This window comes from Schistocerca gregaria, chromosome 5 (genome assembly GCF_023897955.1).
Source record: "Schistocerca gregaria isolate iqSchGreg1 chromosome 5, iqSchGreg1.2, whole genome shotgun sequence".
NCBI lineage: Eukaryota > Metazoa > Arthropoda > Insecta > Orthoptera > Acrididae > Schistocerca > Schistocerca gregaria.
Window position 1 is genome coordinate 49,207,192 of NC_064924.1, and position 13,785 is coordinate 49,220,976.

The window sequence follows — 13,785 nt, forward strand, 5'->3', positions numbered from 1 at the left end:
CCGTCTCCACATTACAGGTAGGAAGAATTCCTATGTGCCGGCTCACTAAGTCAGTCCAAGGACGGACTGGCCTAATTATTGCAAAGCTCTGGCGGGAAAGTGTGGCCAGTTTTACTGTACGCCCCTTGCATCACCATCTACGCACTCACCAGCTAAAATGAGACATTTCGAGGTTTACTACCAGTGTGGTGTTCTTGCACGTTGATACGTAATTTTCAGGTGCAATCGATAATTTTTCATATAAAATTCTTCGGATCACATATTCTTAAAAGTACTAAGCCTCAATATAGGCAAAAAACGAATTTTTTAAACCTTTAAATCGGAAAATCCCCTTAAGAGGTGCTAGTATACAGTAATTTGTAACATCTAAGGTGATGAAGTAGTACCGTATTGAGTGATTTACTAGGCAGTATCATGCCATCCATTTAATACCTGTTTCATGAATAATTTAATATGCAAGGCATTAGTGCCATGAATTTTGCAGACTTGCAATTTTCGTATTTTATATATATTCTTATCAGTTTTGCAGTTATGCTCATGAGGCAGTGAACATGCCAGCAGTCTAAATAATTGGAGTAGGTAATAAGTTTTCTTTTAATATTTCTAAATGTTTAAATTTCAATGTTTTCATTTTTATAAGGAGTTAAGCTGTACTCTTGCTTCCCCTTTTCTAATTAATAAATTTTAAGTAGTTTCGAAATCAGTGAAACAGTTTGGCATACATATTGATTCAAATACATAAACATGTAAATTTTATGATAATGTTTGGCTCAAGTTTCACTTAATTAGGTGAAAATCGTAAACCTATTAAATTGTCTGTAGATATTTTTACATACAAAGAAAATGACGTGATTATTCTTGTTACCTAAATCAATAATGAAATGTTGGCAGTTTTTTCTACACCTTCAAGAGAATTTCACGAATCCCCTTTCTTATTGAGGTAAGCTTTGGATGAAATTTTGTATCAATCAGAGGGAAGCTTTATCGGAAAGTTTACATTTCAAATGTATTTGTACTAACCAGAATGATATTTCGTAGTGAAGTCGGTTGCGACTCGAAACCACAGTTTAGAAACTATCTCAGTACGGCTCGTACGCGACCCCATGTTTACTGCAACGTTGTTGCTTCTGTTTTCGTGTACTTTCACAATGTCTTATTCGCGACTAACTGTTTTCTGCAGTGTCTGCAAACTCTGAATTTTGGCGCCTCTGGCGTCCCTCTAAACTTAGCGCCCAAGCGGCCTCCTGTGCTCTTTGGCCTTAATCCTGCCGCGAACAGGTGCCTGCAACTGGCTCGTAGAAACTGTCTCCAAATTTCTTTTCATTTATTCCAGTTCAGGTTCAAACACAGAATGCGTCGTAATATGAAATTAACAAGTTTATTTTATTGGATATAAAATATCTTCCTAATACACTCCTTAGGCCAAACAATCCTGTCGGAGAAACATCCGCAACTGAGCATTATACCAAGGTTGAAAATACCGCTACAGTCTTAAGGTTCTTTTATTTAGAACACTACCGGTTCCGGGCACACCGCATCTTGTGCTCGTCCACCGCGGCGCACAGAGTCACAGCACCAAGTTACGACACCAAACCCCACAACATTAGCGGTATTTTCATTCTCTGGTGACACTCCTTAGGGCTGTGTCATAATATAAAATGTCCCGATATAGCGTTTTTTTTAAACTGAATCTATTTGCGCTCTAGCTGCGCTGCTATTTAGCCAATCACATTACTATTTAATATGTTTTCAATTACATATTCATTTGTTATCTCTAAGTGAAGTTTCGATACATCTCACCCTTTCTTTCCTACAAGTAAACAGTGTGCTAGAACATTAACATTGTAAGTGAAAGGTGTTGACAGTGGTAACATTCCACCTAATTTACATCATTTCACGCGTACAGAGCTTCGCACTTGTCTGGTGTTACTGTAGTTCTAGAGTAAAAATGCCTATTATTGACGATGACATGTATACCTGTAGGAGGATTTTAAAAACTGACACGTATGAAGCAAAATCCTTTGCAATACCACTTGAAAATGGCCCAAAGGCCGAAACTGCGAAAAGAAATGAATAATTTGTACAGTCAAATGCGCATATGAGGTACTTAAAACAATTCTACATGGCTTTAAGCCTCGACCATGAGAGGTTAATCTAACTATCGTGTTATTGAGGGATGACTGGATTAACCCGTCCAAAGTTAAGAGTTGGAAGAACCTGATCTACGTAGCTTTTGCTTAAATGTAGGTCTGTTAAACCAGAGACTGTGATACTCTACACAATAGTGATGTATCTGAAAGGACTGAAAATGAATGGTAACGTAAAAGACAACCGATTTAGTGCGAGCCGTTGCGTTCTCTCGCACCATGCATAAGTCACTTGTCAACTCAAAGACGACCCAACGCCAGCCTGCTCTGTCCACTGGAGTGGTGCATCTTTGTAGCAGGAACTGGCAGAATTATACCCACATATATACATTACTAGACCGGCAATACCGTATACAGTATTGCTAGTGTCACAGAAGGCAACCGTTTAGTATAGCAATAAGGCGGCGAGCGCAAAGGACGCGTAAACCACTGTTTATTTACTGATAAAACACTTCTAAGAAATGGGAATAAACTGATACAACTAGCTTACTTTTGGAGTTTTGACGTAATGGTCAATACGTGCGTCGTGTTTGGCTGTAGTTTTTCGTGTACCGGACTGGAGATACAAGGGAAGGAACATATCTCAGTGCAAGTATAACCAGAAAAATCTTACGTACTGTGCTTTTGTACTACATATACTGACAGTAGTTAAATAGTTTATGTATATTGTAGGTGGGTTAATAATCTAATATTAACAAATGTAGCTTAATGATGTGCTTTTAACTAGTTTTGATCAACTTGTGCTTTTATTCGAATAATATGCTCATTATGAAAGTTCCCCTATAAATAGAACGTGCTTTCTTTCGTGTCTTTATTCATTTGAGTCTTCTTACCAAAACGACAGTCTGCTTTAAAAGTGTGCATATGTAACACTGTTCTTCTCAGAACACGATTCTGCGCCGAATGTGTTAAACTCAACTAGTACGCAAATATTTACTCAAGTGGAGAAATTCTTTAAAACATCTCATCAAGCTTACAACGCCATTTCCTTCCAGAAAACCATGTTAGTACAACATACAACCTTTCTGCCGCTGCTATTTTAGCTTACCAAATGTCAGGCTTCAGTAAAAGCTACGTATTTGCCAATGTAGTAGTGTATGTCTGTAATTATATCACTTCCGTTTAGGGCCAAAGGCTATTACTCACTCAGAAGTGAGAACAAAATGACGTGTCAGTCGATGCGACAGACATCGTATTGATTTAGGCTTATTTAGCTGTTTTCTATTATACACTGGAGTACGCCATTTCAAGGCAATGCACATTAAAGATTTGTCACAAATGCGTCACTCTTACACCTAACTGTCAATTAACGTTGAAGAGATATTGATAGCCGACACAAAAGACGAAAATTTCATGTCGTTGGCGTAGCGTAGTGGATAAGGATGTGGATTACAGAGTCAAAGAATGTAGGTTTGTATCCTCCTAAACGCAAATTTTTTCTCGTCTTAGCGTTTTTAACACTTCTGAGACTTTCTTATGAATATAAAACAACTATGTTATGCAACATTCTATGTTACTTACGAATAAATGCGCGTTCCCTGAGGAATTAGTTTCGTATATTTTGTGACTTCCGTCTGATTAGAAAACTAAGGATCAAATAAATATTTGGCTGTTTATTTCCGAAGACGTGGCGGTTACCAAGTGTGTGGTTAGGCAGGAACCTAAGAGGACAGATTAAGTTGCACCGGGGAAAACGAACAGCAGCAAAATTCATATTCTTCCTCTTCGCAAATATTGGGATGCTTATTTCCGAATATGTGGCGACGTCCGAGTGTGTGATTAGGCACGAAACTAAGAGGAGAACTTAAAACGTTCCACGTGAAACGAGCTATGCTTAGCGTACGCAAAGATCATGAAAAGAGATAGGCTTCTCATGCTACAAACAATTATAAGCACTTCTGGCTGGTATAATTACTCTGCTAACAATATGCGATATCACACACAGAAGCTGTAACCAGCGTCGGCCAATCAGAGCGGTAGGCGTCTGTTTTTCAGTTGGGACGCCTCGTACAATTTAAGCACAGAACACTCGGATTCATTGCAGCACATCGACCGGGGGTGATTCAGACACTTGTCTTGTGCTTCCGAGATGGGCGCATTCGACAGACAATTGTCAATACTGTGGTGAAACAACAACAAGTTCGGAGCATTTTAGAGTTGACCGTCCATAAATTCAAGTGAGTTACTAACAGTTTCTCTCACTCGAAAAGTCATGTTTCAAAAGTTTGTAACTTATTTTGAAGATTCTAATTGTATGATGCTCGAAGTGAGCGTTTAACGGTTTAATTCGATGCCTATATTTAGCCTTGACGAGTAACCTTATTTATATTACCTTTTCATATACTATAATGCATATCCCCGAACTTGCTGTCTGGCTTCTTTTCCATAGTTCACGAATTCCACATAGTGTCCCATACTTCCATATCTGCATACTTAATATCTAATTCTTAAAAAGTGCTCCCCTGACTTATATTACAATCTGCTCTCTGGCTACGATATATAAATAAGCAACACTTGCAACTATCTTCTGTAACAATTTTACAACCACAACGGAGGGGTACCTGTTGAGAGGCCAGACAAACGCGTGGTTCATCAAGAGGGGCAGCAGCCTTTTCAGTAGTTGCAGGGACAACAGTCTGGATGATTGACTGATCTAGCCTTGTAACACTAACCAAAACGGCCTTGCTGTTGTGGTACTGCGAACGGTTGAAAGCAAGGGGAAACTACAGCCGTAATTTTTCCGGAGGGCGTGCAGCTTTACTGTATGGTTAAATGATGATGGCGTCTCTTGGGTAAAATATTCCGGAGGTAAAATAGTCCCCCATTCGGATCTCCGGGCGGGGACCACTCAGGAGGACGTAGTTATCAGGAGAAAGGAAACTGGCATCCTAAGGATCGGAGCAGGTAGGTTAGAAAATTTAAAACGGGAAATGGATAGGTTAAAGTTAGATACAGTAGGAATTAGTGAAGTTCGGTGGCAGGAGGAACAAGATTTCTGGTCAGGTGAATACAGAGTTATAAATGCAAAATCAAATAGGGGTAATACAGGAGTAGGTTTAATAATGAATTAAAAAATTGGAGTGCGGGTAAGCTACTACAAACAGCATACTGAACGTATTATAGTGGCCAAGATAGACACGAAGCCCAGCCCTACTACATTAGTACAAGTTTATATGCCAACTAGCTCTGCAGATGACGAAGAAATTGAAGAAATGTATGATGAGATAAAAGAAATTTTCAGGTAATGAAGGGAGACGAAAATTTAATAGTCAAGGGTGACAGGAATTCGAAAGTAGCAAAAGCGAGAGAAGGAAACATAGTAGGTGAATATGGATTGGGGCTAAGAAAAGAAAGAGGAAGCCGTCTGGTAGAATTTTGCACAGAGCATAACTTAATCATAGCTAACACTTGGTTCAAGAATCATAAAAGAAGGTTGTATACATGGAAGAATCCTGGAGATACTAAAAGGTATCAATAGATTATATAATGGTGAGACAGAGATTTAGGAACCAGGTTTTAAATTGTAGGACATTTCCAGGGGCAGATGTGGACTCTGACCACAATTTATGGTTATGAACTGTAGATTAAAGGTGGGAATTTAAGGAGATGGGACCTCGATAAACTGACTAAACCAGAGGTTGTACAGAGTTTCAGGGACAGCATAATGGAACAATTGACAGGAATGGAGGAAAGAAATACAGTAGAAGACGAATGGATAGCTCTGAGGGATGAAGTAGTAAAAGCAGCAGAGGATCAAGTAGGTAAAAAGACGAGAGGTAGTAGAAATCCTTGGGTACCAGAAGAAATATTGAATTAAAGTAATGAAAGGAGAAAATACAAAAATGCAGTAAATGAAGCAGGCAAAAAGGAATACAAACGTCTCAAAAATGAGATCGACAGGAAGTGCAAATTGGTAAGCAGGGATGGCTAGAGGACAAATGTAAGGATGTGGAGGCTTATCTCACTAGGGGTAAGATAGATACTGCCTACAGGAAAATTAAAGACCTTTGCAGAAAAGAGAGCCACTTGTATGAATATCAAGAGCTCAGATGGAAACCCAGTTCTAAACAAAGAGGGGAAAGCAGAAAGGTGGAAGGAGTATATAGAGGGTCTATAAAAGGGCGATGTATTTGAGGACAATATTATGGAAATGGAAGAGGATGTAGATAAAGATGAAATGGGAGATACGATACTGCGTGAAGAGTTTGACAGAGCACTGAAAGACCTGAGTCGAAACAAGGCCCCGGAAGTAAACATTCCATTAGAACTACTGACGGCGTTAGGAGAGCCAGTCATGACAAAACTCTACCATCTGGTGAGCAAGATGTACGAGACAAGCGAAATACCCTCAGACTTCAAGAAGAATACAATAATTCCAATCCCAAAGAAAGCAGGTGATGACAGATGTGAAAATTATCGAACTATCAGTTTAATAAAACAGAGCTGCAAAATACTAACGCGAATTATTTACAGACGAATGGAAAAACTGAGAGAAGCCGACCTCGGGGAAGATCAGTTTCGATTCCGTAGAAATGTTGGAACACGTGAGGCAATACTGACCTTAAGACTTATCTTAGAAGAAAGATTAAGGAAAGGCAAACCTACCTTTCTAGCATTTGTAGACTTAGAAAAAGCTTTTGACAATGTTGACTGGAATACTCTCTTTCAAATTCTAAAGGCGGCAGGGGTAAAATACAGGGAGTGAAAGGCTATTTATAATTTGTACTAAACCAGATGACAGTTATAAGAGTCGAGGGGCATGAAAGGAAAGCAGTGGTTGGGAAGGGAATGAGACAGGGTTGTAGCCTCTCCTGATGTTATTCAATCTGTGTATTGAGCAAACAATAAAGGAAACAAAAGAAAAATTCGGAGGAAATATTAAAATCCAGGGAGAATAAATAAACTTTGAGGATCGCCAATGACATTGTAATTCTGTCAGAGACAGCAAAGGACTTGGAAGAGCAGTTTAATCGAATGGACAGTGTCTTGAAAGCAGGATATAAGATGAACATCTACAAAAGTAAAACGAGGATAATGAAATGTAGTCGAATTAAGTCGGGTGATGCTGAGGGAATTAGCTTAGGAAATGAGACACTTAAAGTAGTAAAGGAGTTTTGCTATTTGGGATGCAAAATAACTGATGATGGTCGAAGTAGAGAGGACATAAAACGTAGACTGGCAATGGGAAGGAAAGCGTTTCTGAAGAAGAGAAATTTGTTAAGTGTCAGGAAGTCGTTTCTGAAAGTATTGTATGGAGTGTAGCCATGTATGGAAGTGAAACATGGACAATAAATAGTTTGGACAAGAAGAGAATAGAAGCTTTCGTACAGAAGAATGTTGAAGATTAGGTGGGTAGATCACGTAACTAATGAGGAGGCATTGAATAGGATTGGGGCGAAGATACGTTTGTGGCACAACTTGACTAGAAGAAAGTGTCGGTTGGTAGGACGTGTCCTAATTCATCAAGGGATCACAAATTTAACATTGAAGGGCAGCGTGGAGGGTAAAAATCGTAGAGGGAGACCAAGAGATGAATACACTAAGCAGATTCAGAAGGATGTAGGTTGCAGTAGGTACTGGGAGATGAAGAAGCTTGCACAGGATAGATTAGCATGGAGAGCAAACCAGTCTCAGGACTGAAGACCACAACAACAACAACAACAATTTTACGTAGTTTCAGGTAAGGTGACGTTAATACAATACTTTGAGATACGTGGCGGCGGAGAGACCTCATCGAAATTTATTTCTTCCACTACACGAGCTCCTGTTTTTTCAGGTTATCAGATAGAGTAAGCCACAAAAGACGAGCACATTTGTCTCGAAGAAACTTAATCTATAAAGCACAATTTATTAGACCTTGTTTCAGTATAGTACCGTGTTTGTAGTGTAAATTTCGTGTCTTAGCTTCAAGTAACGTTGTTACGTTGCACTTTTTGGACGTTTTGCCACGTCCGAAACTTCCTAACAGTAGTCAGAACGCATTAATAATGCGTCATGTGCTGTGTATGGGGTATATTTCAGGTCACAAAGCATGATCACAATTGTGTGTGAACATACTGGTTCAGTTTCAGAAGGAGAGTTAGGTATTCTGTGAAACATTGTAGACAAACATTTTGTATCACAAAACATCAACAAGTGAGACACATGTCACTAATCTTGTAGAAACGGAACAGCTGCCAGACGTTTCGAGTATTGTGGTGGAACTACTGTTTCGTTGAGCACCGCACACGTCGTTTGGTGCGAGGGTATGTCAGGAAACGAGTTTCAGGCGAGCTTTCTTAACAGTATGAAGCAAACATTACCTGTCGATAATATTATGGCACAAGTTCGTAATGATATACAGCAGCCCACAGTAGAACATAATATGAAGCAAAACAAACGTACCAATTCGTCGTGCATAAAATGAGGTTTCATTAAGTAGAGTTAATACCAATACGTTCTTGAAAGTGCAGAGTTACTAACAAGACATTATTGAAACTTTATCAGATGAAGACAGAATCTATATATCAGTCAATTCCAGCCTTATCACACTTCTTTAAATTATTCACAATATTATCTGTTTCAGCTCCCTGTCATTATCAAATATGTTAGAGCAAATTGTAAAAACACTAATGTACAAATAATATTTTCATGTAACAGAAAACGAAGTCTTCAGATACAAAATTATCGGTAATAGCAATGATTAAATGGCTGACCGTACGAGTAAGAATGTCGAATGCTTTATACACGCAGGTACATGAACAGATGCTAGAAGTGGCCTCAAGGCATCTTATACATGCAAACACGATTTGTAGCCAGTAGAATACGCTAGTAATGAGTTAATGAAAGTGTCCGCCAACTTCACAGGCTCAGTAGATTAAAATAGGGCATTAATTTTCATTAATTAAAATGCTTTCATATGGCTGAGGAGTACGTCTAACAGCAAAGTATCTACATTATATAACGGGTGAAATGGCCACTAAGTCACCAGGTGACCCAATACAGTTGCGGGTTGCCTACGTAACAGCGTCCAGAGCCAACGAAAAAATTTTCTTTATTTCATACAGTTACTGACCGAATTTAAAATTCTTTCATAATATCATTAAGAGGTATGATCTTACGTTAAAGGTTAAGCGTCTCATTCAGAAATCGTGTTTCTGTTTTCAGGCAGCGTAACTCACAGCTCGCAAGCTACGCAGATTATATTCATCCATTATTTGGAAATGATAGCAATTTACTATTTCCAACAAACTTTACACATAATTTCAAACCTTTTAAAAACTTTGTCCTACTGACCACTCCACAAAACAGTGAAACGAGAAACGGTTATCTTTCACTACATTTTCGCTGTTTATGGTGTAAAACCTTAGGATCAGTTCCTTCTTTACTACCAACTCCGTTCGCAACACATTTCGCAGACAGGATGAATGTACCTGCAAAATCATATCACCAAACGACACATAATTGAGGAGATATGGCACCATAAACATTGAGATGAGCGAAAAACTAGCTTTTCTGTAAACATAGCTGTTTTATACGTGGGTATTCGATTCCTCAAAGAATCGCGCGTGAGGCTTTTGGTAATATATAATGTGATATTTACGAGCAATATCCCTCATAATAGAATGTTTTAGGTACATAGACTACGATCGACGTTTAATAATTAATGTCACACATCTTCTAATGAAAGCAGGTTTGTTTCATTCGGGTTTCAAATAAGACGTGTTATTCCGCACTGTTTCGGCTACAGAAGCCTATTTTTCAACATAATATCCTTTCAATGCTTACTGGGAGGGCCTTTACGACTGCATGGCAACACTCTACTGGTCGACGTCGGAGCCACCGTGTTCTTGCCCCACTGACCTCATCGTCCACGTACTGCTACCTGAGGAGTGCGTCCTTCATTGGGCCAAACAGATGGAAGTCGCTGGTCGCGTGATCGGGGCTGTAGGGTAGACGAGGAACAGGAGTCCCGTAAAGTTCTGTGAGCTCCTCTCGGGTGCGCAGACTTATGTGAGGCCTTGCTTTGTAATGCAGAAGGAGAGGTTAGCTTGCATCACTCAAGTGAGAGCGTCCGCACGTTCCAACATTGCAGGAGTCACAGCTGTGTCCGGCCGACGGCACGCGGCTGATTGGACAGGTTTCCGCGACCTTGTTGCGACGATGACAGACGTCTCGCCCAACGACTTGCCGTGCTGTTGTTGACTGCCAGGTCTCCGTAGACATTCTGCAAGCGCCTGTGAATATCTGCAATGCTCTGGTTTTCCGCCAAAAGAAACTCAGTGACAGCTCTCTCCCTGAAACGCACCTCCGTCAGATACCATTTTAGAGACTACATATGGATCCGCCGCTCAGCGGAACTTCATGAAACTATAGCGGCTGAATGTTTCACAATGCCTCACATCAAATTCCGCATTTTTACAGCAGAAATTAGTCGAGAAGAAAAAGTGTTGCATTACTTATTAAACGACTCTCGTACCTACAGAAAAATGTTTGAGCGTAACAAAGTTCAAATGGTTCAAATGACTGTGAGCACTATGGGACTTAACTTCTGAGGTCATCAGTCCCCTAGAACTTAGAACTACTTAAACCTAACTAACCTAAGGACATCACACACATCCATACCGGGGCAGGATTCGAACCTGCGACGGTAACGGTCACGCGGTTCCAGACTGCAGCGCCTAGTACCGCACGGGCACCACGACCGGCCCTAACAAAGTAAATAAACCAACATGTTATGTGAAAAGTAAAAAAATACATACCATTTCACGTCAGTAACCAATTGTCAGTGCTAAATTATACACACACAATACTGAAAGGTACTATTATCAGCAGTAGAAAGCTATAACCGGTTCGTTTTCCCCAGAAAAACTAACTTCACAGGGCGCGTAGCATGTGTTAGATGTGCTGCGTCGATAAATCGCTCTCATTTAAACACATCTACATCTACATGAATACTCTGAAAACCACATTTTAAGTGCCTGGCAGAGGGTTCATCGAACCATCTTCACGCCTCCCTAATATTCCAATCTCGTATAGCGCGCGGAATGAACGAACACCTATATCTTTATGTACAAGATCTGATTTCCCTATTTCATCGTGGTGATCGTTCCTCCCTATGGAGGTCGGTGTCAACAAAATATTTTCGGTTTCGGAGGAGAAAGTTGATGACTGGACTTTCTTGAGAAGATTCCGTCGCAACGAAAAACACCTTTCTTTTAATGATGTCCAGCCCAAATCCTGTATCATTTCTGTGAGACTCTATCCCATATTTCGCGATAAAACAAAACGTGCTGCCCTTCTTTAAACTTTTTCGATGTACTCCCTCAGTCCTATCTGGTAAGGATGCCACAGCGCTCAGCAGTATTCTAAAAGAGGGCGGACAAGCGTAGTGTAGGCAATCTCCTTAGTAGGTCTGTTACATTTTCTAAGTGTCCTGCAATAAAATGCAGCCTTTGATTAGCCTTCCCCAAAACATTTTCTATGTGTTCTCTCCAATTTAAAGTGTTCATTATTGTAATTGCTACGGTCGCAGGTTCGAATCCTGCCTCGGGCATGGATGTTTGTGATGTCGTTAGGTTAGTTAGGTTTAAGTAGTTCTAAGTTCCAGGGGACTGATGACCCCAGATGTTAAGTCCCATAGTTCTCAGAGCCATTTGAACCATTATTGTAATACCTAGGTATTTAGTTAAATTTAAGGCTTTTAGATTAGACCGATTTATCGTGTAACCGAAGTTTAACGAGTTCCTTTTAGCACTTATGTGGATGACCACACACTTTTCGTTATTTAGCGTCAACTGCCAATTTTCGCACCGTTCAGATATTTCTTCTAAATCATTTTTCAGTTTGTATTGATCTTCTGATGACTTTATTAGTTGATAAACAACAGCGTCATCTGCAAACAATCAGACGGCTGCTCATATTGCCTCCCAAATCATTTATATAGGTAAGGAATAACAAAGGGCCTATAACACTACCTTGGGGAACGCCAGAAATCACTTCTGTTTCACTCGATGACTTTCCGTCAATTACTACGAACTGTGACCTCTCTGACAGGAAATTACAAATCCAGTCACATAACTGAGATGATATTCCATAAGCACGCAATTTCACTACGAGCTGCTTGTGTGGTAAAGTGTCATAAGCCTTCCGCAGAATCCAGAAATACGGAATCGATCTGAAATTCCTTGTCAATAGCACTCAACACTTCATGTGAATAAAGAGCTAGTTGTGTTTCACAGGAACGATGTTTTCTAAACCCATGTTGACTGTGTGTCAATGGACCGTTTTCTTCGAGGTAATTCATAATGTTCGAACACAATATACGTTCCAAAATCCTGCTGCGTATTGGCGTTAATGACATGGGTCTGTAATTTAGTGGATTACTCCTACTACCTTTCTTGAATATTGATGTGACCTGTGCAACTTTCCGGTCTTTGGGTATGGATCTTTCGTCGCACGAACTGTTGTATATTATTGTGAAGTATGGAGCTATGCAGCAGCATACTCCGAAAGGAACCTAATTGGTATACAGTCTGGACCAGAAGACTTGCTTTTATTAAGTGATTTGAGTTGCTTCATTACTCCGAGGATATTTACTTCTACGTTACTCATGTTGGCAGCTGTTCTCGATTCGAATTCTAGAATATTTACTTCGTCTTCTTTTGTGAAGACATTTCGGAAGGCTGTGTTTAGTAACTCTGCTTTGGCAGCACTGTCTTCGACAGTATCTTCATTGCTATCGCGCACAGAAGGCATTGATTGTTTCTTGCCGCTAACATACCTCACATACGACCAGAATCTCTTTGGAGCTACTTTAGCAATCATCGGAATTATGCCGTGTTGGGAATGCATATGCAGAATCATTGCAAACGCTGCGTATTGCGGGAACGAAGCTGCGCCTTCCGCCACACACGAATATAACAAAAGAGAAGTCTTAAAACGGAGTGGGGAAGTCGCGATAGTATCTAAAAATGAGGAAGTGGCGGAGGGTGGTTGTCGCCGCGGGGCCTCGCATCGCATCGCGATATTGGGTGGGCGCCGCTTGCCCAGCTCTCGACGCCGGCACTCCAGAGGCAGGCGGCGCTGAAATTGTGGCCCGCGCGACAAATACAGGCCCACTCGGCGGGTGCTTCACCGGGCCATCTGTTAATAAAGGCGCGCCTGAGCTTGCAGCAGCGGAGGCCCCCCAACGTACCCCCAGGTGCCAGCGGAGCCTCGTTACGGTAGTTCCGCATGTACCGTCTCCTCATGACAGAGCGGAAAGCACCCTGGAAATCCGAGTTTACACGTAAAAACGCTGTCGGCACTAATGTGCCTTACAGCGAAAAGCGCTACAGGACCTTCGTTAAATGTCTACATTTTTGTGAAAATTGACTTTCTGCCGATATACAGGGTGGTCCATTGATAGTAACCGGGCCAAATATCTCACGAAATAAGCGTCAAACGAAAAAAGTACACAGAACGAAACTCGTATAGTTTGAAGGGGTAAACCAGATGGCGCTATGGTTGGCCCGCTAGATGGCGCTGCCATAGGTCAAACGGATATCAACTGCGTTTTTTAAAATAGGAACCACTATTTTATTACATATTCGTGTACTACGTAAAGATATATGAATGTTTTAGTTGGAAAACTTTTTTCGTTTTGTCATAGATGGCG